The sequence below is a fragment of the Lathyrus oleraceus genome, chromosome 2 (assembly GCF_024323335.1).
Source record: "Lathyrus oleraceus cultivar Zhongwan6 chromosome 2, CAAS_Psat_ZW6_1.0, whole genome shotgun sequence".
Classification (NCBI taxonomy): Eukaryota; Viridiplantae; Streptophyta; class Magnoliopsida; order Fabales; family Fabaceae; genus Lathyrus; species Lathyrus oleraceus.
In genome coordinates, this window is record NC_066580.1 from 22333335 (window position 1) to 22355991 (window position 22657).

Genomic DNA, 22657 nt, shown 5'->3' on the forward strand with positions numbered 1-22657 from the left:
TATTTGTTAGTTTTGTAGAATTTTTGGATGAGAAAGCTTTGGATTGCAGCATCATAATATGGAAGATTTTGGATGAAGCTTGCAAAACAAGGAAACTGAGGCAGCTTCAGTTCGCCCCGCGAACAAAGTTCGCCCCGCGAACTGCATGACAGGACCAGTTCGCCCCACGAACCCTGCGAATCCAGCAAACTGATTTTTGGGTCAAAAGTGCTGTTTTGAAGGCCAGCTGTTTTTGCCATTTTGGGTCTGCCTTGGAATTGCTTTTCTGCATTGGATGAGAATGACCAATTAAGGAAATGTCAACTCTTTTAGGAGAGAAAATACATTATTCTAGGAATTAATTATTGATTATCATTGACACATTGTGCTGTAGAGCTTTTGTAATAGAGAAAAACAGAGTTTTTCTTCAAAAACCTTCTGCTTTGTAACAATGGTGATGAGGAGCTAAACTCCCTTTTGTCAAGATTGGAGGTAGTAGCTATTCTCATCTATCTATGTATTCACTTTGATTTATATATGAGATAGAGATTGTTGATGTATTGATTACTGTTTTTGCTTTAAGTTGAAAACCAGATTTGAGTAGTTGTCGAGAGAGATTACTCGAGTTTAGACATAAAACAGATTTTCAAGTAGTGAATAAGTTGTAGAGATAGATTTATTCATTACTATTCTTTGATATTGAACATTAAAGGTTGCTATATTGATAGTTAGGTGGAGAGATCGTCTAAGGATCAATATAGTAACTATCACGATTTCATTTAGACATAAATGACTTTGAGAGGATATTTGAACATCATCAATAATCTTAAATCTAATTATTTATCATAGGGAATCATAGATATTTGAAATAGTGAACTCCAATCTTGCCAAGCTTTTATATTTGTCTAAAACCACTTAATAGTTTTTGTTAACATTTATTAACAAGATATTTTTCCAAACAAAACAACCCTGTTACTTTCTAAACTTATAACATTTGAATTATAGAACGGCGGTAATATTACCCAATCTTTGTGGATACGATACAAAAATATTTGCCGAAGATATACTCTTTCAACAAATTGGCGCCGTTGCCGGGGATTGGTGTCAATATTACAAGCATTGCAATAATTCATTGTTTTAAGTTTTGTTACATTTATTACTATCTCTCTTTTGTTTCACTTGGTTTGTTAGTTTTGTAGATTCTAGTGCATGCGAGGAAAAGCAACCGAGGAGCAACTTCAATTCGATCCTGAAATTGAAAGAACACTTCGGAAGCTCAATAGCAAAACACGAAGAAGAAGGAAACTAGCCGAAGAGAGGAACCAGAGAGAAGAAGCATCTACTTCCGCACTTGTTTCAATCAAAGAAGTGGTTGTAGAGGCTTGTGAAGGAAACATGGCGGAGGATAATCGTACCGAAATGTCCGCTAATAGTCCAAGAAGGAATGCTCAATTTTCCCGTGGAGGAAGAAATACGGAGATGAAGACCGGAATCCTCCAACTTCTCTATGCAACTCCATTCACCGGAATGGATCATAAAGATCCGTACTCCCATCTCATCAAATTCTATGAGATTGCGGGTTCGACGGGAATTGATGAAGCAGGTGAAGAAGCATTATTTAAGAGGATGTTCCCACACTCCTTAGTGGGAAAGGCAAAAGAGTGGTACCTTGATCAAGCAGCAAGAGTTATGACGGATTGGAATTTGTTAGAAGAAAAGTTCTTAGAAAGATATTTCCCTCAATCCCGATTCATGGAAGCCAAAACGGCTATTGCGGTATTCACTCAAGGAAGCAACGAGTCTTTAAATGAGGCTTGGGAAAGATTCAAGTCAATGTTGAGAAAATGCAAGGGTCATGGTTTTGATGAGCTCACTCAAATCCATATTTTTCTAAATGGGCTCCAATCAACTCACAAAACACTTTTGGATGCTACCGCGGGTGGCTCTCTTATGTCAAAAACTGCGGAAGAAGCTAACGTTATTATTGACCGGATGGCACTCAATGATCGTCAAAGTCAACATGACCGTAGTCCTTCACAACGTAAACCGGGAGTTCTTGAATTAAATACCAATGATGCCATCCTTGCTCAAAACAAGCTACTCTCTCAACAAGTGGAGCTTCTCACTCAACAAATGGCCAAGCTTCCACAGCAAATGAAGGAGATTCAAAGTTCTCAAGTTCGACATCAAGTAGCATGTTGCGAGTTATGCCAAGGAGATCATCCTACTGGTTTTTGCCCTCCGCTAGAAGAAGTGAGCTATGTGAACAATCAAAATCAAGGCTATCAAAGGAACAATCAAGGTTACCAACCAACAAGGTTCAACAATCAAAATTTTCAGCAGCAAAGTCCTTATCAACACCCCAATTCTCAAGGCCAACAATCGCAAGGAGGAAGTTCCAAGCTAGAGGACACTCTTCAACAATTCATGCAAGCTTCCATGGCAAATCAGAAGAGTAATGAAGCAGCAATCAAGAATTTGGAAAATCAAATAGGTCAACTTGCGAAACAGTTGTCGGAACAAACTGCAGGATCTTCTTTCTCCGCTAATACTCAAACTAATCCAAAGGAGCATTGCAAAGCAATTTTTACTAGAAGCGGTAGAGAGTTGACAAGTAAAAAAGGTGAGGAAATTACAGTTGAGAATGATATGGATGCTGTGCTGGAAAATGAGGATGTGGCTTGTGGGAAGAAGAAAGTGGTAGAAACTGCTCAGTTCGCGCCGCGATCTCCCTTCGCGCCACGAAAACAGCAGAACCAACAACTGATGGAAGAGCAGCGGTGTGAAGCGGAAATGAATAAGGAAATCGAACCAAGAAATAAGAAAAAAGGAGACAAAGGAGTGAATGTCATTCCAGTTCAACATCTACCATATCCGCACGCACCATCAAAGAAGGATAACGCTAGACACTATGCACGGTTTATGGACATCTTCAAGCAACTTCAAATCAACATTCCATTTGCTGATGCATTAGAACAAATGCCACGGTATGCCAAGTTCATGAAGGATATTCTTACAAAGAAAAGGAGACACGTGGAAGACGAGACCATACTGCTTGATGCACGGTGTAGTGCTATCATCCAAAAGACTCTCCCAAGGAAGGAGTCCGATCCGGGCCGGGTTGTTCTACCGGTGACCATTGGAAGCACATACACTGGAAATGGTTTGATTGACTTGGGCTCTAGTATAAATTTAATCCCTCTCTCCATTGTTAAAAGATTAGGGAATGTTGAGATTAAATCGACGAGAATGACTTTACAACTAGCCGACAAGTCTACCACTTTACCATACGGAATTGCTAAAGACATGTTAGTGAAGGTGGACAAATTCTTGTTTCCGGTAGATTTCGTAATAGTGGAGATGGATGAGGACCGTGATGTGCCCCTAATTCTTGGAAGACCTTTTATGAAAACAACTCGGATGATGATTGACGTAGATGATGGACTAATGAAGGTGAGAGTGCAAGACGAAGAGGTGACCTTTAATCTTTTTAAAGCTATGAAGCATCCACATGACAAACATGATTCATTCCGAAATGATGCAATTGAAGAAAAATACCATGATGGAAAGGCCCATCGCAAGGAGTTTCATGTCGGACAAATGGTACTGCTTTTCAAATCAAGGTTCAAGTTATTACCGGGTAAGCTGAAGCCAAAAGGGTCAGGACCGTTCGTTGTCAAGGAAGTACGGAATTATGGAGCCATTGTAATCGAGGATCCAAAGTCACAAGAGAGTTGGACCGTAAATGGTCAAAGACTCAAAGTTTACCATGGTGGCGACATAAATCGTGATGTGGATGTCGTGTCTCTATTTAAACCGGGCTAATCAGTGGACCGTCAAGCTCAAACGACGTTAAACAAAGCGCTTGTTGGGAGGCAACCCAACGTTGTAAGTCTGTATTTTAATTTTTTTCTGCTGTGTGAGTTTTTGCTGTGTTAAATTTTGAAAAAAATTGGGTTCTGGTTTTTACAGTTCGCCCCGCGAACACTGTTCGCCCCGCGAACTGAATTCACAGCTTCAGTTCGCGCCGCGAACAAAGTTCGCCCCGCGAACAGTAAATAACAGAACTAATTTTTTTGAAATTTCCTTCAGTTCGCCCCGCGAACTGAAAAAGAAAAAAAAAACTTTTGTTTCATGTCATTTTCGTTTCATTCCTATTTTCACGAACTTAGGAGATTCTTTCAACAACCTCGCTACTCCACATCCAAACCTCCAAATTTCAAAACTTCCCCTTTCCATTCCTTTCTTAAGAGGATTTTGTTGATTATGCTAAGTGGCCTGAGGGCAGGCCAAAATTTTGGGGGGGTGCAGGAGGTGGTGTAAACCATGGCGATGAGTTGAAGGAAGATTGAGGAGTTTGTTGAATTTTAGAGTGTGTCTTGATAATTGCATGAATACTTTTTGAAATTTAAGTGTGTTTTAATCAAATATTGGTTTGCCAACATTTTTGTTTAATTGTTCTTACTCATAAGTCAAGCTTTAAGCAACCGAGAAATGATCGCAAAGAAAGAAGCATAGGACACTTCGAGTGGTGATGATAAGAATTAGTGTCGGCATTTCAAGGTACACTTTATCGCTTTCTAGACTTAACATGAGTAGTTTGATGGTGTGTGCAAATTCCATGTCATAAATTCATTGAAGTATATGTCATTTTTGAATCAAAATAGGACTTAGCCAGTTGTGAGGAGACTTTCCATTGTACACTAAAAAGCGGGAAACCGAGCATTGTTTTAACTCATTCTTATCATGCTAAATCATGCATCAATCCATTTTTGTGTGAAATGTTTGAAAATGATAAAGGCATTGTTTGTGAGAAAAACCACTTGACCAAAAAAGTTTGAATCAACTAACCTTGTGAGGAATAATCCTTAGTTAACCCCCTTTGAGCTTAATTTAGGATTCATTTGATTGATCATTGTAAAATCAATTGAAAATTGTGGAATAAATGAATCCTAATTTCTTTCGTATCAGTTGAAACCTCAAACGAGTTGTTTGCAAAATTTTGCCTTTTGCTTATGTCTAAGTAGGGAGCATTATTGAATAAATTTGGTTTTGGAATCTAAAGTTGGGGAGAGTAAAGTGAAAAGTTGATTAGAAACTTGGAAAAGTGAGTTTCTATGAAAGGGTAAAAATATGAAAAGAAACAAGAAAAAGAAATCACCCTTGAAACCATAGAGCATAGAAAAAATTAGATAAAGAAAAGCAAAGGAAATGCTCATGGTTGTGTGGATTTGAAAAGAAAAAGAAAAAGAAAAAGATAGGGATCAAAGAAAGGGAAATTGTGTAGAGTGAATCTTTGGGAATGCTCCCTTAGGATAGGCAATTTGGTTGAATTGTCTTAATCATATCCTTTCTTGTAACCTAAGCCACATTACAACCTTTGAAAGACCTCTTGTTTCTCATTTTTCACATGATTTGGTACTTGTTGTGATAACCGCATGATTTGAGTTGTTGTTGATTTAATTGCTTGGATGAGTGAAAGTAACCCTTCATGTTATTCATCATTATTATGATGTGTGTGTAAGCTTGATTCAATTTTGACATATATGGCTTTGAATTCCTTGGAATGATTTTTGCACTTTACCATTTCCCTTATTCATATTTTGTCTAGAATTGAGATAGGTGAATTGAGAAAATGCCAAACACTTTTGAACCATTTGAATGTTCTTGGTAAATCCTTGTTTCAATCTTTTGTGTCATTGCTTTGATTGTAAGGGTGGAAACTTTTGTTTAGGGACAAACAAAATGCTAAGTTGGGGAGAGTTGTTAGGGACCAATTAGTACTACTTTTTATACCATTTTATTGGTCCCTTTTACCAAGTTTTGATGTAATTACACACTTTTATTCTTACTATTTTGTATAAATGCAATTAAGTTTAATTTATTTTGTTTTGAATAGTTATTTCACATATTTGTTAGTTTTGTAGAATTTTTGGATGAGAAAGCTTTGGATTGCAGCATCATAATATGGAAGATTTTGGATGAAGCTTGCAAAACAAGGAAACTGAGGCAGCTTCAGTTCGCCCCGCGAACAAAGTTCGCCCCGCGAACTGCATGACAGGACCAGTTCGCCCCGCGAACAAAGTTCGCCCCGCGAACCCTGCGAATCCAGCAAACTGATTTTTGGGTCAAAAGTGCTGTTTTGAAGGCCAGCTGTTTTTGCCATTTTGGGTCTGCCTTGGAATTGCTTTTCTGCATTGGATGAGAATGACCAATTAAGGAAATGTCAACTCTTTTAGGAGAGAAAATACATTATTCTAGGAATTAATTATTGATTATCATTGACACATTGTGCTGTAGAGCTTTTGTAATAGAGAAAAACAGAGTTTTTCTTCAAAAACCTTCTGCTTTGTAACAATGGTGATGAGGAGCTAAACTCCCTTTTGTCAAGATTGGAGGTAGTAGCTATTCTCATCTATCTATGTATTCACTTTGATTTATATATGAGATAGAGATTGTTGATGTATTGATTACTGTTTTTGCTTTAAGTTGAAAACCAGATTTGAGTAGTTGTCGAGAGAGATTACTCGAGTTTAGACATAAAACAGATTTTCAAGTAGTGAATAAGTTGTAGAGATAGATTTATTCATTACTATTCTTTGATATTGAACATTAAAGGTTGCTATATTGATAGTTAGGTGGAGAGATCGTCTAAGGATCAATATAGTAACTATCACGATTTTATTTAGACATAAATGACTTTGAGAGGATATTTGAACATCATCAATAATCTTGAATCTAATTATTTATCATAGGGAATCATAGATATTTGAAATAGTGAACTCCAATCTTGCCAAGCTTTTATATTTGTCTAAAACCACTTAATAGTTTTTGTTAACATTTATTAACAAGATATTTTTCCAAACAAAACAACCCTGTTACTTTCTAAACTTATAACATTTGAATTATAGAACGGCGGTAATATTACCCAATCTCTGTGGATACGATACAAAAATATTTGCCGAAGATATACTCTTTCAACAGATTCCTTCTCTAAGAGTCTTGTTGGATGTCAAGTTAGACGAAGCCGAATGGAATCGGACAAGGTTCAATGAGTTGAGTCTTATCGAAGAGAAGCGAATGGCAGCCATTTGTCATGGACAGTTGTATCAGAGTCGGATGAAGAGAGCCTTTAATCAGAAAGTGCGTCCTCGTTGTTTCCAAGTCGGAGATTTAGTGTTGAAAAGGATCCTTCCTCCTCAGACAGATCACAGGGGCAAGTGGACTCCTAACTATGATGGACCGTATATTGTCACCAAGGTTTTTGATGGTGGGGCCTTAATGCTTGCAACTATGGATGGTGAAAACTTCACTTCCCCTGTGAACTCAAACGCAGTTAAAAAATACTTCGCATAAAATAGACCCGCTGGACAGTAAAAAGAATAGTCCAGGCAAAAATGGGCATCCCGACGAACCAAGAAAATGAAAAGGTTCGGGCAAAAATTAGGGATTAAAAATGAAAAGATCGTACACCCGGTAAGTTGAAAACCTGAAAAGGCAACTTAGGCAAAAATGGGTATCCCGGTGGATTGAAAACCCGAAAAGGGCGATCCAGGCAAAAGTTAGGGATTAAGCGAATGACTGCGTTCTGAGTTAGTTCTGAATCTCATCTCATGTCGATGACTGGAAATTTTCGAAAGGTAGGAAACAGTCCAATCACCTTTTCAGAAGGCTGATCATCTGGAGGATCTTAAAGACGAGCAAGTCATAGCAGAATTGGAATCCAATAGAAATCCATTTCACATTGCCATTAGATTAATTTCTGTTTTTATCTTTTGTGTGATTACCTCTTTCCAGGGATTGCTTCCTGATGTAAATGCCTATTCAGAGGCCATTCAATCAATAAAATCATGTTATTCAGTATATCTCTGTTTTCATTTTCATTTTACTGTTTTGTTTGCAAAAATGACGTCCGAATTTTTGATAAACATTGCATCATGACACATAAGGGCTTTACAGGTACATGCTTAATAAACATTTAAAATTGCTGTAAATTTTAAGTGCTTTGGATCGTCTATTCAGAACAGATACCCTCAGGGCATTTCCTTAAAATCCCCTGCAGATGATCGTGAATATCTTCCCCAATGAAGTCGCCAACAGACGAATCTGGTGTCTTATCCCTGCAGAGCTGATCAGAGTGTTGGATTCTTCAATCCCCAGCAGGTTCTCACCACTGTACTTCCCCAAGCGTTTGTTTCAAGACATACACTCCCCAGTAGAGTTGACAGTGCCAGACTATATATCCCCAACGGAGTTGACAGTGCCAAACTGTATCTTTCCAGCAGAAGTGGCTGCTCCTTAGAGTTCGAGGCCAGATCGATAATCTCAATGCCAGATCCATGGTTTCTTTCCTTGAAGCAGAACCTCGATACCGTATCAGTGTTTGCTTCCCCTGTTGAGTCATCTCTCGCAGATCATGGTTGCCAGAACCACTATCGCTTTCCCCAACAGCAGGTGTTCAGTGTCGTTCTCTCCCTAGTCAGAATCTCGGTATTTCGTCATTGCTAGAACACCGTGTGGCGGGTCATTTCCCCACAGAATTCTTTGCGCTGTGCATCTCCAACAGCCTTGCCAGGGTCCAGAAGATGGTGATCATTTCCCCAGCAGATCCCCTTGCCTCAGCTTGGCATTCTACCCAACATTTCACATCCCTGCATGTAGAACCATATTGCATTGCATTCTCCCAAATCGCGTAGCATTTCCATTTTCATGGAGCATTACGCCATTGAAAGATTCAAACATACGCATGTAAGCATAAAACATTCTCGGTATCCCAAGTGATATGCTAGAAGTTGTTTCCAGTACTTAGACTGAAGATTGTTCATGACGCACCTTGGTTATCCCCAGCAAGTGTCATTGGCCCATGCGTCGCCTCTATTTTCTTTCCATATTTCTACCGATGCTGACAGGCATGAAGTTTTTCCGGTATTCATACCGAAGTGGCATTCAGGCCAATTTTCCGATATTCAGATCGAAGTGGCGTTCAGGCCAATTTCCGATATTCAGATCGAAGTGGCGTTCAGGCCAATTTCCGATGTCCAGATCGAAGAAGTTTCCGACGTTCAGGTCGATGCAACTTGTGGCATTCAGGTCAATTTTCCGATGTTCAGATCGGAGAAATTTCCGATATTCAGATCGAAGTGGCGTTCAGGCCAGTTTCTGGTATTCAGACCGAAGTGGCGTTCAGGCCAATTTTCCGATGTTCAGATCGAAGAAGTTTCCGACGTTCAGGTCGATGCAACTTGTGGCGTTCAGGCCAATTTTCCGATGTTCAGATCGAAGAAGTTTCCGACGTTCAGGTCGACGCAACTTGTGGCATTCAGGCCAACCTCTCGGTGTTCAGACTGATATTAATAATCTCATATCTCCCGATGTTCAGATCGAAGTCATTTTCAGTATTCAGACTGATGAGCGGCATTCAGGCCATGGTTATTTCTGTGTTACCATTTATTTTGGTATCCAGGTTAACATTCTTTTTCGGTATTCAGACTGACTCTCACCGTACCAGACGGATTCTTCTTTCAAGACCACCTCTTTGCCGATTCTGACAGACATTGTTACTTCACTTCACTTCAGTGCAAATTTTTGGGCTTTTATTGTATTCAATCCCTTGATACCTCGAAAGTACGAAAGTAGCTGCCATCTTCTTTCCGGGTCTCCAGTTGATTGAATAGGGGCAGTTGTAATACCCCAAAATTTACCCTTCATTTTTCCTGGAAAAAAAAAACGAAAAAAAAAAGTTAAAAATAAATAAATAAATAAAATTAATTAAATAAATAAATAAAATATAACAAATTTTTTTGGACTTGGGCCTCCCTCATTTGAGCCCACTACCCACGAAAATCAGTCTATAAATACTGAAGTTTCAGTAGAGAAAAAGACACTTGGAGTTACACTGGGAGATTCACTGGAGAAAGATTTTGAGAGAAGGAAACCTAGGAACTACTCTGCAGCGACCTTCAGGCAGCCCTGAGAAGTTCACTCCGCCTCACACAAACCCTAGTATTACTTTGCAGATCCGGCCGTACCATTCAATCTTAATCAATCTCTCTCATCAGGTATGCCTTTGTTCCTATTACTTTATGCCTTGAATTTGAATGCTATGAATGTATGAGGTAACATCAGGTTTTGCCCACGGGTTTATATTTGTGTATGAATATGTGAATAATGCCTTGAATGCTTAATCGTTTAATTTCTGAAGTGTATGCCACAGGGTTTGAGGTTTCTGAAACCATACTGTTATCCATGAAAAAAATGCTTATGGTGTTTCACTAACCCTTTTGTTGAGTTTTTGTGAAGGCTCACATGACTTTTGCAGGGATAACTTGCGTGGTTTTCCACTTTCTTTGATGGCATTAGCTCGGGAGATCCCTGGGTTTCTTACTCCTTTAATTGCTGTTACTTCGGATCTTTATCCGTGTGGTACTTTTACCTCTTTTTCCGCATTTTATCACTTTCTTAGCTGGAAGACCTCGATAGGAGGCATTTGTTTTTTTTGTTTATTTACTTCTTAGCCCCTTGTTGGCATGTTTACTTTGAGATACATGTTTTGTGTTTTGTATTCATATCCCCACATGTAGCGCGGTTCCTTCGTCAAGGACTGCCTGTTTGCCCTCGAGCATCCCAAACCCTAAAACCCATAACACACGTTTACTCCTTCTACTACAGGCGAGTAAGTCTCCAAAGGTCGAGCATCCGGTAGATTGCGTAGTGACGTCATTCGTCCAAAACCCAATCCACAACCCCGTAGTTAGCCGAACTACGGCTTGCTCTGATTCTCATTCCAGATGAGATACGTAGGCATAAGACGCGATGTCTTAGCGAGCACACATCCCCCAACCCATAGGTCAGCCGTGCTACGAAGACTCTAATTCTCATATTCAGATGAGATGCGTATGCAGTGGATGCGACATCCGCGCGAGTCATTTTCATTTAACCCTTTTTTTTAGTAAATAGTACATTAGATAAACCCACACCCTTTAGACAAGAACTACAAAAGTGGATCCCGTAGAATACTACGGATGCGTAGGGGTGCTAATACCTTCCCTTCGTATAACCGACTCCCGAACCCAAGATTTGGTTGCGAGACCCCGTCTTGTCCTTTCCTTTTTCAGGTTTACTTCGAGCGTTTCCTTTCCCTCCTTTGGGATGAATAACGCACGGTGGCGACTCTTCTGTCTTTTTCTTTCGCCGGTTGTTTTTTTTCGCGCACTTTATTTTTCAGGTTGCGACAACGACTAACCGCTCCAAGATTTGTGTTTGTGGAGAGAAGACTAACTATTTCAATCCACCATTGGGAAGGAATATTGGTCACTTCACTCTCAAGTTTATTCTCAAGACAGGACGCAAACACCAATATATATCGTCTTGTGTCTCTTGGTTGAAGATCAACCACCATTCCTTGTATAAGGGGGTTCGTGAGTCTTTCCTACTAAAAGCTCTCATTGTTTAATGGAAACTCTCAAGAAAAATTCTTGGGGACAAGACTAAGTCATTTTTTACTGAACCTGTATAACTCTTGGTGTTCTTCTTCTTCTCTTAACTCATTTTATTTCTGTAATTTATTTTTCGTTGCTAAGTTTTCTAAAATGTTTTCAAACTTTGATTTTATTTCTAAAAGTTTTTTAAAAGCAAGTTTTTCCAAACCACACAATTCACCCTCCTCTTGTATGTGAAGTATCAAGTCCAAAAAGATGATTAAGAGCTTCAAAATGACGACAACCTTAATACCAAAATGGAAACCCTACAATGATTATGTGTCTTGATCGATTAAGGGTATTTTTAATCGATTAAGGAACCTTTTTCCTTGCTATAATCGATTGCATCAAGTGCCTAATCAATTAGACGGTGTAAAAATGCTTCCCAAATGATCAAGAATACTCTTGGTCAAATCCATTCTCACCTTGATAGTTCTTCCATAGGTTTTAAGGAGCTTTAGAAATTTCATAAAGGTTTAAAACATTTTCAAGTGAGCGTGTGAGTTTCCTTAGTAATTCGAAAATTACTTTTATACCTTTACATTTAACTGATCACTTAGACACAAGACCAAGCGAGCTTTTACACTTTCTCTCTTTACATAACCATGAAGCTTTAATATCTCTTGCTTGATTAATCATTTATTCATTACTTTATCAATGACTAAGTTCTTCTAACTCACGAGGCTTGATATAGCTTCTTTGATAGACATCATCATTAGAGGTTGTTTGACCGGAGGTCGCCAAGGATTTTACTGAACACCATTTAACATTAGGTGTTGTCCTTATTGAAGTAGGCTTTTCATCTTGATCTCACAGAAGCATTTTGATATAACATCTTGATCATTGTTTCTTATTGTCAAATAAAGACTTTACATCATGTCATTTGACATATAGTATTATCTTCATCAAAACCATCGTGAACATATGATGGTTATAGATAATAGTACCTATGAGCACATATATCCACATCTTAAACCACATCATTGCGGCTCTGGTAAGGGTTAGTACAAAAATCTAACCCAATACTGCCCTTTAAGAGCAGTAATAGTCTAGCTGATTTCCTTCATGCTCAAAATGCTCGTTTAGATCTCCAATTTCGTCATAGCTCTGTTTCTTTAAGGTCATCTCTAATGACTTCAGAATCCTGCTATTGAGGATGCGAGCGTACAATGAGTTATTTTTCTGCCCTAAAACACAAATGACTTTGTTGTATCTTTTTCTTCTTTGAGGATGTCATGTTGGTAAATGACGAGGACGAAGAACCTTAAGAGGAGCATGACTATCGCTTCTTTCTTCAGGGTTATATGGAGTAGTTATATATCTCTGATGTTGGTCGCGAGCTGGTGACCTTGAGGCTTCTCCTTATGGTATTAGTGTCTTAAAAAATACCCACTTAGGTATACCAACTTGATTTCCCTGGGCCATTTATCGCATATTGATATTCATTGGCATAATATGTTATAGGCTCAATTCAATTTTGAATAGCCTATTCTCTAAGAATTGTGAATTTTGCTGATACACTAGATTATAAACATTATTTAACATATCGATGGCATCGTATACTCCAAGATTAGACTGTAACAACTAAACACCAAGGAGCATTTCCTATCCAAGTATAACAGGTAGCGGAGGAGGTTGATATGATGGTTCATCGACACGCTGCAAGAGCACGATTGTGCGAAGTAGTAAAAAGTTATTGAACCACATAGACCAATGGTTTAAGTACTAAATTTCTTCGTATCAGTGTATATCTAGATAAATAAATAATATGAGTTTTGGTGAAAAATAGCTTAAATGAAAAAGCACATAAATGAAACTAGCTTATTTGTAAAATCACTTAAATTCTAATTGAGCCCATGAGCCCCCCTTCTGAGCTTGGGACAAGCCACTAGTCCCCCATTATGAATTAGCGAACATGTCTCTTTCAACGACACGACACAATAATGCATGTCATTCAAATCAATGCAACAATATTAATCTTTAGGACCCCTTTTTGACCATAAACAACATGCATTAACACACAATAGTAATCCCTCATCTGAATTACTACCCACTAATAACAACGACAATGGACACCAACAAAGACATAATTAATCATCATATAATCATGCATTTTCAACATAATGTCAGCCATATTCACATCATATAGCATCAACATGTGAGTAAATCAATTATAATTCAGCAACGATAATTCAACAAAATTAATTACATTAATAATAATTAATTAACCACTTAAACATAGCCAAATAATCACCAATCAACACCCAAACAACAATAGAACGTCAAAAATGTGAATTGGCTGCTCAAATTACACAAACAGGGACAAGAACGCTCATTCTGACAAGCTGACGGGTAACCCCACACTATGGTGACACCCGTCACCTTCCCAATTTCCCAGACCATCATCATCATGACGACCAACTTTGAAAAACAAGCCTGGAGATCATGATGCTCTCCCCGTTAGAGCATTGGCGGCCGTCAGCGTCTCAAGGTACATGATTGAAATTCTGGTATGTAGATAATAGATGTCCTAAGAGATGTCGATACACTGATATCTGATCAAAACACAATGACATTATAACATACAAATATGATAACAAAAAGTAACATAACACACAGAGTTGTTAACCCAGTTCGGTGTACAAAAACACCTACATCTAAGGGCTACCAATCCAGGGAGGAAATCCACTAAATAGTATCAGTTTGTAGACCTTCAGCAAACTATCTCGAATTTACAATCTACTCCATAATCGCTACCCGTGCTTAACTTCTACCTAAGACACACCTAGGTATGAGACCCTTCTCACTTCCCTTTCAACCACAACAGTGATGAATCAATACAATTATGAAAGTTTCAGAAGTCACACTTCACAGACACACAATCACTCAATGCTTAAAAGCTTATGGGTGATTGACAGAACTTACAACTCAATAGAGACAGTCCTACTCTTATATCAAGATGATATTAAAGAGGCTCACAATTAACAAGAACAAATAAACCCTAACAACCCAGTAAACCAATATTTGATCCGTCCTCTAATTAGGTTTGTGGCATTCTATATATAGCCAAAGTCTAGACTGAATTTGGGCTTCAAGAATGCAGCAAGACAACTGCTAAAAGTCTGCAAAAAATACTGCATAAAATTAGGTCTTCAATCAAGAGTTTCCTAAAATGTCTCAACATTTGGAAAATTGAATAACTTTAAATTCAAATAGAATATCTGATTCCTCAATCTTAGACGCCACATTGGATTACTTAATATTCCTAGAATATTCAGTAATCTGTTAATCAACCAACCGTTACCAAGAGTAGACCAGTATCAGACAAGATATATGATCCATATGTCAGGACATCTTGTTCAAAGTGTTGTTGCTAAGTTAGTTTTACAAAAATTACTACCTATCACAAATACAAAGAATTAACAATCTCCACCTTTGGCAAATTTTGGCTAAAACAACTAACTACCCCTTGCACACAAGCACCGCAATCTAGGTTACAACAGAACTACATAAGTTTAAAAAAACAAATCAAACACACACATCAGAGGTAAACATGCAGTAACATAATAGACAGGTTTTGTACTCCCCCAGTCACACATAATCGGGACTCCCCATCAAGAGAACAACCAAAATAGCAATGACCTGTCCAATTTCAAACATCATAATCATATGCAGCAGAAGAAAAATAAGCCTCACACAACAATAATTACTCAGACAAATTGATGTCAGGACATCATGTCTGACATCTCTTCATAGCAACCCAAAAGTTCCAGAACATGAACTCCTCCTCAAACACAACCAGCAATTAGTGGTTAGTGGTTAGAGCATGTAGGCATTACTCGCCCCTTTTATCCATAATCTAACAAAGGTAAGCAGCTAACAAAGAAACCACATCCATAAAGCTAAGTAGCACAAATAAAAGTGCACACAAGGGTGCTTAAAATCCTAGTCAGAGACCACAAAACCAAAAATAAAACTACAATCAGATATCTTCCCGATTATCTGAGTCTTCAGTAGCATACTCCTCTCCTTCAGCTTCTTTATCTTCATCAGTCTCATCATTATTGCCACCAATGGAGTCCTCAACATCAGCTCCAACAGTGTGATCACCATCATGTTCATCTTCCTTTTCCTTTTCTTCTATCAAAGCCTTAATCAAATTTTCAAGTTTTATCTTTGTAGCAGTATTGGACCTGATGGAATCCTCCAACTCTTTACAAGTCTCCTTCAGTTGTGCAATAACACTTTTCTTGGAAGTGGTAGGGCCAGGTACCTGTGAAGATGTTACGATAATATCTTGGACATGTGTTCCAGCAAACAGTTTGTAGTAGGGGGATACAGGAGATTCCCTTTTCTTCACACTATCAATAGGAAATAAGGTTCCAGGATGTTGGTTCAGGATTATCCTACAGATGAGTGAGGGAAAGTAGATAGGCATCTTCACAGCCGTTGAGAAGGCCTGCTTCAGAACTTGTTCAAATATGTACTTCCCAAAATCAAAATCTCTTCTTGTCCCAATAGCATATATAGACTTCCCAAGCCCAATAGAGATGGTTGAGGTGTGATTAGTAGGCACCCAGTTGGCAGTTCCGATCCTATGAAGGTTTGCATACTTGACACTCAACTTCCCAGCAGATAACTTTCCTCTGTTTGGCTAGTGTTTTATCTGCTTGGCAATTATCTCCTTGCACACTTGGTCATTTGTAACCTCTAGCTCAGCCTGAGGTTCTTCAATTCTTCCCAGAAACTTGTTGATTAGAGCAGGAGAAAATGTCACAACATTTCCTCTAACATACACCTCCCTATAGTCTTCACTCTTCACATCATTACACCCATCAAGAATGGTCACCACAAACTCCTTTACTAGACTTTCATAGCAAGGGCCAAATTTTGTGGCAGTCTTCATCAAACCAGCAGCATCTATAAGCTCTATAGCCTCCTTACATTTTAGGGCATCCTTTCCCAATTCCCTCTCCAAATCTATCCTCCTTTGAATGGCATCCTTCCATCTTTTAGCATTCTTCACATAATGTAATGATACATTGTCCAATGGAGCCTTAGGCACAACATCATAAGGCTTCTTTGTAGCAGATCTTCTCACATGAGTGATGTCCTAGACACCCTCTTCGACCTCAAACTCAGAATCACTAGAAGAAACATTTTTCCTCTTCCTCATAGGTGTAACAACTTTACTCCATGATCTAGCAGAACTAACAGAAGATTTTCCTTTGGAACTTCTAGAGGGAGTGCCTTTCATACCACCATATTTTCTTTTGATTTCCTTAGAGGGAGAATCTTCAAACATCATAGCCTTTTTCTTACTCCTTCTTTCATGAGTAGCTTGCTCAGGGACACATTCCTCAGCATTTTCACTAGAATCAACATCAGGGCTAGTTTCTTTTGCCAAAGATGTTTGAACATCTGGCAAAACATCTGAGTTCACTTCCTTCAACATAGAGGTAACAAACTTTTGAAGTTCCTTATCAATGGTAATCCTTTCCGCTTCGGTTTGATTCTTAGTGCCACCAATATGCTTAGTAGGGTTTCTTATATCAGAACCTTTAGACCTAGAACCCTCTTCAACAACAGTCTTATCTTCACTAGGGATTGTAGGCTCATAAACAGAAGACTTACCAAAAGTCTTAACATTCTTTGAAATAGATTGCGTTTCTTTCTGCTGAGAGGTGGATGAATCGTGGATAAGGGAGCAAAATCCAAGACAACATCAGACAGATTGATCATTTGGAATGGTTCATCTGCCCTAGCAGTTAGGAATGATAATCCACTGGTTTCATTTAAGACATGCATGTGTTTGGGTGAAGATTGTTTTGATATCTTAGGTAACACTTGATACATATGGAATTGGGAAAGACACTTGAGGGAAGGTGAGCACAGATTTCTGGAGAGAAACGAAGTGTTTGAATGAAATGGGTAGCGTGTTTTTGTCCAAAAGGATACACAATGGAGTAATGGGCTTAGACAAGCGTGTCGTGTGTAATGATGATAGTTAAAAACTTGCCTGACACACTTAAATAATTGCAATTGCTATAAATGCTCATTAACACAAATCCCAAGTTTTCCTCTTAATTTTTCAAACTGAATTGCATCCAAGGCTTTGGTAAAAATATCAGCAAGCTTATTTTCAGTGCTAACATGCTCAAGTGTTATGACTTTGTCTTCAATAAGTTCTCTAAAAAAACATGATGCCTGATGTCAATGTGTTTAGTCCTACTGTGATGAATAGAATTTTTGGAGATATTAATAGGACTCAAGTTGTTACAGAATAATGGCATGACATCTTTTGTGACATTATATTCAATCAACATTTGTTTCATCCATATTAGTTGAGAGCAGATGTTACTTGCTGCTATGTACTCAGCTTCAGTCGTAGATAGGGATACACAATTATGTTTCTTGCTGAACCATGAAATCAAATTGCTTCCTAAAAAGAAACATCCTCCAGAGGTACTCTTCCTGTCATCAACACTACCAACCCAATCTGCATCACAATACCCCACTATCATGGAATTTGAATCATGAGAATACAACATTCTATAATCACATGTGCCATTCACATACTTCAGAATCCTTTTTACTTGATTGATATGACTCACTTTGGGTTCTGATTGATATCTAACACAAACTCCAACAACAAAAGTTATATTTGGTATGCTTGTTGTAAGGTATAGAAGACTACCAATCATGCTCCTATGTAAACTCTGATCAACACTTATGCCTTTTTCATCTTTAGATAACTTCAAGTGAGTATGAGCAAGAGTTCTTTTGTGACTAGCATTCTCCAATCCAAATTTCTTCACAATATTCTTTGCATATTTTCTTTGACAAAGAAAAATGGAGTCTTCCATATGTTTGACTTGGAGTCCAAGAAAGTAAGTTAATTCACCTACCAAACTCATTTTAAACTCATATTGCATTTGCTTGACAAAATGTTGGACCATCTCATCTGACATCCCTCCGCATATAAAATCATCCACATAGATCTGAGCTATCATAAGTTTTCCATCCTTCTCTTTGACAAAGAGAGTCTTATCAATTCCACCCTTTCTATATCCATGGTTGATGAGAAACTCGGCAAACCTTTCATACCATGCTCTTGGAGCTTGTTTTAAACAATAGAATGCCTTCTTTAGTTTTAACACATGATTTGGGAAAGTAGGATTAACAAATCCTTTTGGTTGTTCAACATACACGTCTTCATTTAAATAGCCATTTAAAAAGGAACTTTTAACATCCATTTGGAACAACTTGAACTTTAAAAGGCATGTTATTCCAAGTAACAATCTGATAGACTCCAAATGGGACACATGAGCAAATGTTTCTTCAAAGCCCACTCCTTCCATTTGAGTGTATCCTTGAGCAACAAGTCTGGTTATGTTTCTGGTAACAACCCCTTGTTCATCTGACTTGTTCTTATACATCCATCTAGTACCAATAACATTTGTCCCTTCAGGTCTTGGTACCAAATCCCAAACCTCGTTTCTTTTGAATTGGCAAAGTTCATCTTGCATAGCATTAGTCCAGAACTCATTAGTCAAGGCCTCCTTGATATTCTTGGGTTCAAATTTAGAAACAAAACAAGCATTTGACACAACTTCCCTTGATATGGTAATTGTCCCTTAATTTAGATTTGCTATTATAAGCTCATTGGGATGATTTTTCTGAATTCTAATGGAAGGTCCTTTGTCAGTTGACTCAGTCTCTGCAGGTTCAGTATTAGCACTTGAGTCTACAACATCTTCAAGAACATCATTCATAGATGTTTCAACTTCATCTGTGACATCATCTTATTTAGTCGAGTCGTCTACAATAATGTTTATGGATTCCATCATCACCTTGGTTATGGACTTGAATACTTTATATGCTCTACTGTTTGTAGAGTATCCTAGAAAAATTCCCTCATAACTTTTAGGATCCATTTTTCTCCTTTGCTCACGATTTGCCAGAATATAACATCTACTTCCAAAAAGATGTAAATATGTCACAGTTGGCTTTCTTCCTTTCCACGGTTCATAAAGTGTAGCCAAAGTACCAAATCTGATAGTCACTCTATTAAGGATATAGCATGCAGTGTTCATGGCTTCAGCCCAAAAATGATATGGTAGTTTCTAAGAATGAAGCATGACCATGGCACATTCTTGAATAATCATATTCTTATGCTCAACCACACCATTCTATTGAGGGGTGATGGGTGAAGAGAACTCATGACTAATCCCTTTCGAAGTGCGTAATTCATCAAACTTGCTATTTTCAAATTCCTTCCCATGGTCACTTCTAATTCTGACAATACCATAATCCTTCTCTCTTTGAATCTTTTGACATATTTCTTTAAATACTTCAAACACTTCATACTTCTCTTTGATTAAATTCACCCAGGTGAACCTTGAGAAGTCATGAACAATAACATAGGCATACCTCTTTCCTCCAAGACTTTCAACCTGCATAGGTCCCATCAAGTCCATATGAAGTAGCTCCAGAACTTTTGAAGTGGTCAGATGTTGGAGCTTCTTATGTAACATCTTTGTTTGCTTCCCAATTTGACATTCACCATATATTCTTCCTTCATCAATTTTCAGCTTGGGAATACCTCTGACTGCATCCTTTGACAGAACTTTCTTCATACCTTTCAGATGTAAGTGACCAAGCTTTTGATGCCATATCTTAACATCATCTTCTTTTTACATTAAGCATGTGGAAAAACAATTTGTTTCTTGAGGAGTCCACAGATAGCAATTATCTTTTGATCTGGCTCCCTTCATGATAATTGCATTCTTCTCATTTGTTACCATGCATTCAAATTTACTAAAGTTAACTTTAAGGCCTTGGTCACATAGTTGACTGATACTTATTAAATTAGCAGTCAACCCTTTAACAAATAGTACATCATCAAGACTAGGCAATCCAGGATAGTGCATCTTTCCAACACCCTTTATTTCTCCTTTTGATCCATCTCAAAAGGTGACATAGCTAGTGGAATATGATTTAATGTCCACCAAGAATTTCTTGACACCAGTCATGTGTATAGAACAACGATTATTGAAATACAAATCCTTTCTAGCAGAGGCTCTGAGGGAGGTGTGAACTATGAGTCCAGAAGTGTCATTTCTGGGAATCCACTTTTTCTTTACTTTAATAATAGTCTGTTTTCTTCTGGGTTGTGAAGCAGGTTTGGGATAGCCATATAGTTTGTAGCAGTAGAGTTTTTTGTGACCAAACCTCCCACAATGATGACATTTCCATCATTGGGTCTTGCTTCCTGTGTAATCATCCTGATGTCTTTGTTGATGTTGGGAAATTTGATTTGACATATTTTGTTCCTGTTTTCTTTTAGGTTGAACAAAATTCATTACAGACCCTTTTCCTTTGTTCATCACAACTTGATTATCATAACCAAGAGCTTGAACATTTCCAACATTCTTACTAGTTTGAAGAATCTCATCCAGCACATCATAACTATTGTTAAACATTCTTACAGACTTAGTCATATTGTCAAGTTTTAAATTGAGTAGTACAACTTCATCCTTCAGATCAAAGATGATAGACAGATGCTCCACTTTTTCAGCCTGTAGTTGAGAAATAACTTTCTTTTGATCTTCTCATAGTTGACACACATCTTCATTTCTGAGTCATAACTCCTTGTAAGAATCTGCAAGTTCCTCAAAAGTGAGTTCCTCACAATCTAATTCTTCATCAAAATCACAAATTCCAGTCAAGGTAGTAACCTGTTTGGCAGGTTCCACTTCAGGATCACTTTCAGAATCATCTTTTGACCATGACACGGACAAACCCTTCTTCTGCTTCTTGAGATAAGTGGGACATTTAACTCTTATGTGTCCAAACCCTTCGCATCCATGACGTTGGATTCCTTTTCCTTGGTTATTTTTTTCTTCAGTTTTGGGCCTTCTCCCAAAAAAATTATTTTTGTTGATGTCAAATGACTTGTTCTTGACATTTGATCTTGTCTTCCAGTCCATCTTCTTTATCACTTTGTTGAATTTTCTTACAAGTAATACAATAGTATTAGATATCCCTTCATCTGTATCCAGTTCACATCCATCTTTGAAGTCTTCAACATTAGAAACAAAGGATATGTTTTTCTTCTTTTTTGATTTTTCATTGATCTCTAATTCAAAGGTCTGAAGAGATCCCATAAGTTCATCAACTTTTATGTTGTTTATATCTTGGGCTTCTTCAATGACAGTTACCTTCATGTCAAATCTCTTTAGAAGAGACCTGAGAGTTTTTCTGACCAACTTAGCTTCTGACATCTTCTCCCCCAGGGCACTTGAGGCATTGGCTATCTCAATAATATTCATGTTAAAGTCATGATTGCTCTCATCCTCCTTCATTCTTAAGTTCTCAAACTTGGTGGTAAGAAGTTGAAGTCTTGACATCTTCACCTTAGAGGTTCCTTCATGAGAAGTCTTCAGGATCTCCCAAGCATCTTTAGCAATAGTACAATTATTTATCAGTCTGAAGATGTTCTTGTCCACTCCATTAAACAGGGCATTCAATGCTTTGGAGTTTCCTTGAGCTAATTTTTCATCTTCATCATCACAGTCTTCCTCAGCCTTCAACATATCAATAATCTTACCATCTTTATCTCTAGTCATTGGTGGAACCTATCCCTTGACCACAAATTTCCAAGCCTTGTTGTCCATGGATTTAATAAAGGCCATCATACGAGCTTTCCAATAGTCATAGTTGGTTCCATCAAGAATGGGCGGTATGTTCATAAATCCTCCTTCCTTGTCCATTGTACTAGAAAGTATCTTCCCTGAATCTCACCCAAACACAGAGCAGGATGCATGCTCTGATACCAATTGAAATTCGGGTATGCAGATATCAGATGTCCTAAGAGATGTAGAGACACTGATATTTGATCAAAATACAATGACAATATAACATACAGATATAAGAACAGAAAATAACAAAACACACATAGTTGTTAACCCATTTCGGTGTACAATAACACCTACATCTGGGGGCTACCAAGCCAGGGAGGAAATCCACTAAATAGTATCAGTTTGTAGACCTTTAGCAAACTATCTCCAGTTTACAATCTACTCCCTAATCACACCTAGGTATGACTCACTTACCTTTCAATCTCAATAGTGATGAATCAATACAATTATGAATGTTTCAGAAGTCACACTTCACTGACACACAATCACTCAATGCTT